General features: G+C 48.5%; 1 protein-coding gene across 2 annotated transcripts in view; it reads left to right on the top strand.

Moving 5' to 3' along the window:
• LOC135812175 (uncharacterized) overlaps positions 1-2,500 on the top strand; it is a 25,768-nt gene that overhangs the window by 5,990 nt on the left and 17,278 nt on the right. The gene's annotated exons all lie outside the window — the stretch shown is intronic.

The raw sequence follows: 2,500 nt of genomic DNA, 5'->3' as shown, positions 1-2,500 counted from the left end.
GATGCGAAAGCTGCTGCGAAAATTATTTGGGAAGCACGAAGCCTTGGTGTTGATGCAGCCATCAAGAAACTTCACAAGAAGCACCTCTCCGCTTTGCTGTTGTTGACTCAGACTCCGGACATCCGAGGCAATGAGACCAATGCTGTTCTATTGGAGGCTCTGCGCGTCAAGCTGAATGCATCCGATGCCAGTGAATCTGAGACCAAGCTCCAAGAGTTGGCATCATTGTTTTATGATGCCCCAGCTGGAGATGCTAGCCTTGCTACCAGCCACTTGACTGCCGCCAGCACAGTTGCAAGCGGACCTGTTTCTGCTTCATCTTCTCGGCCATCTTTCGACTCGTTTGCCGCAGAGGATACACCGTACGCTGCTTCCCTCCCAGCTGCGAATCCTCCGTTCACATGCACAGTTCGGCAGGCCTCTGCAATATCAGTGAGCACAGCGTCCTTTAATAGTGCTCCTCTCCGTTGAGTGCGTGTGATCAATGGTGCCAGTACTTGTCCACCTCTGTTATGGCTTTCTGCTTTGCCGTGATTCTGTATGTGATCACAGTGTGCTGATGCTTGGATGTTGCTTGCCTGATGTCAGATGATTACTTTTTGTCCTGGCACCAGGTTGGCATTCTTTATTTTCAAGTTTAATGGCGAGACGGTGATTTTGCTCCTGCTGTGAGTGTGGTGTGTCAGTCAGTTTTCAAGTTTGCACTTGAAAAGTGCACGGATTTGTGTTCTGTTTGGACACTATTTGTGTTATTTGTGCAGTGGGGTACCTATATATGGGTGGGTAGGTTTCCATATAGCCTTGTTATGGTATGTTACCTGTGGTTTACACACATGTAAAAAAATATACAAGTATTTTGAGGACTGAAAAAACGACCTACTTTGGGTCAGCTAGGAAAGTCTACACTGCTGTTGGGGAAGTTGAACTGTGATGGCACGATATGAGTCATAGACTATTCTGCCATGTAAACTACTATAAATCATGAAAAAGGGCATTGGCTATGAATGCAGGGCGAGTTTACAAACGTGTAATTTTTTTGCTAATCACCTCGTACTGGTACACGGAATGCAGGGGTTGGTGTGGTATCAGTGTAATGAGTGTAGCAAGGAAAGTGCTGGCACACGGAATGCAGGGGTTGGTGTGGTATCAGTGTAATGAGTGCAGTGAGGAAAGTGCTGGCACACGGAATGCAGGGGTTGGTGTGGTATCAGTGTAATGAGTGTAGTGAGGAAAGTACTGGCACACGGAATGCAGGGGTTGGTGTGGTATCAGTGTAATGAGTGCAGTGAGGAAAGTGCTGACACACGGAATGCAGGGGTTGGTGTGGTATCAGTGTAATGAGTGTAGTGAGGAAAGTACTGGCACACGGAATGCAGGGGTTGGTGTGGTATCAGTGTAATGAGTGTAGTGAGGAAAGTACTGGCACACGGAATGCAGGGGTTGGTGTGGTATCAGTGTAATGAGTGTAGTGAGAAAAGTACTGGCACACGGAATGCAGGGGTTGGTGTGGTATCAGTGTAATGAGTGCAGTGAGGAAAGTACTGGCACATGGAATGCAGGGGTTGGTGTGGTATCAGTGTAATGAGTGTAGTGAGAAAAGTACTGGCACACGGCATGCAGGGGTTGGTGTGGTATCAGTGTAATGAGTGTAGTGAGGAAAGTACTGGCACACGGAATGCAGGGGTTGGTGTGGTATCAGTGTAATGAGTGTAGTGAGAAAAGTACTGGCACACGGCATGCAGGGGTTGGTGTGGTATCAGTGTAATGAGTGTAGTGAGGAACGTACTGGCACACGGAATGCAGGGGTTGGTGTGGTATCAGTGTAATGAGTGTAGTGAGGAAAGTGCTGGCACACGGAATGCAGGGGTTGGTGTGGTATCAGTGTAATGAGTGTAGTGAGGAACGTACTGGCACACGGAATGCAGGGGTTGGTGTGGTATCAGTGTAATGAGTGTAGTGAGGAACGTACTGGCACACGGAATGCAGGGGTTGGTGTGGTATCAGTGTAATGAGTGTAGTGAGGAAAGTACTGGCACACGGAATGCAGGGGTTGGTGTGGTATCAGTGTAATGAGTGTAGTGAGAAAAGTACTGGCACACGGCATGCAGGGGTTGGTGTGGTATCAGTGTAATGAGTGTAGTGAGGAACGTACTGGCACACGGAATGCAGGGGTTGGTGTGGTATCAGTGTAATGAGTGTAGTGAGGAACGTACTGGCACACGGAATGCAGGGGTTGGTGTGGTATCAGTGTAATGAGTGTAGTGAGGAACGTACTGGCACACGGAATGCAGGGGTTGGTGTGGTATCAGTGTAATGAGCGTAGTGAGGAAAGTACTGGCACACGGAATGCAGGGGTTGGTGTGGTATCAGTGTAATGAGTGTAGTGAGGAAAGTACTGGCACACGGCATGCAGGGGTTGGTGTGGTATCAGTGTAATGAGTGTAATGAGGAAAGTACTGGCACACGGAATGCAGGGGTTGGTGTGGTATCAGTGTAATGA

Source organism: Sycon ciliatum, chromosome 3 (genome assembly GCF_964019385.1).
Source record: "Sycon ciliatum chromosome 3, ocSycCili1.1, whole genome shotgun sequence".
In the NCBI taxonomy this organism is placed as follows: domain Eukaryota; kingdom Metazoa; phylum Porifera; class Calcarea; order Leucosolenida; family Sycettidae; genus Sycon; species Sycon ciliatum.
This window is presented reverse-complemented; position numbering and strand designations above follow the sequence as displayed.